Source organism: Salvelinus sp. IW2-2015, unplaced genomic scaffold, assembly GCF_002910315.2.
Source record: "Salvelinus sp. IW2-2015 unplaced genomic scaffold, ASM291031v2 Un_scaffold3603, whole genome shotgun sequence".
NCBI lineage: Eukaryota > Metazoa > Chordata > Actinopteri > Salmoniformes > Salmonidae > Salvelinus > Salvelinus sp. IW2-2015.
The window spans coordinates 24087-24951 of record NW_019944881.1 but is presented as its reverse complement, the minus strand read 5'-3'; positions in this window follow the sequence as shown (position 1 = coordinate 24951).

Below are 865 nucleotides of genomic sequence, written 5' to 3'. Positions count from 1 at the left end.
TTATTACAGAAAATCAGACAAATTATTCTACCCTCTGCCTATTGTCTCCTTAGCTTATTCAAGCCTGTCTTAAAATACAACACTGCCACTTTAAGTTTAAAAAAAAGCTCTTTACCTGACTCCCTTTTCAAAGTTGCCTATAAATGTACATGTTTTGTGCTCTTCTAGGAAGCAATCACTCCTCTAATGCTGACTACATATGATCTATAACTGGGCTAATAACTCACTAACTAGCAAAGCATATGAACATATATGTACAAATATGCAAATGCAGGCTCTCGCTTTGATCTCAAAACAAGCGCATCTACTCATGACCGCTCATGTTGTAAACACAGTCCAGTTCAAAGTAAATGGTACAGATCCATATATAGCAATGGTCTATTTGCATGTAGGCCTACTGCAGCTCTGATTGTTCCTACAATCACCGGTCTATGTAGAGTATGGGCTGAGTAGTGTGTGTCAATGCAATAGAATCCTACTCCGATGCGTTCTGCCTACAATAAAAGCTCTTGCATAGTTTGTTTTGTTTCGGTATGTTGCATTGAAAGTGGATAATATTGTGTTGATTCGATCACAATTGCCACAGTAAAGGGAAACATTGATGGTGTTAACAGGGAAAACTCTAGAACAGTGGKCACCAACCTTTTCTGAGTCAAGATCACTTTGAGTCTACCGCTCAGATATCTTTTTGACATGACTTTAAAAAACATAAGCCTGTGCAACATTAACCAATTAAAAACAGTACTGTAGCAACGAGGTTTGTGCATTATGCTGTCTCCTGGAGATTAACGTACTTTGGTGCAAAAAGTGCAAATCAATCCCAGAACAACAGCAAAGGACCTTCTGAAGATGCTGGAGGAAACAG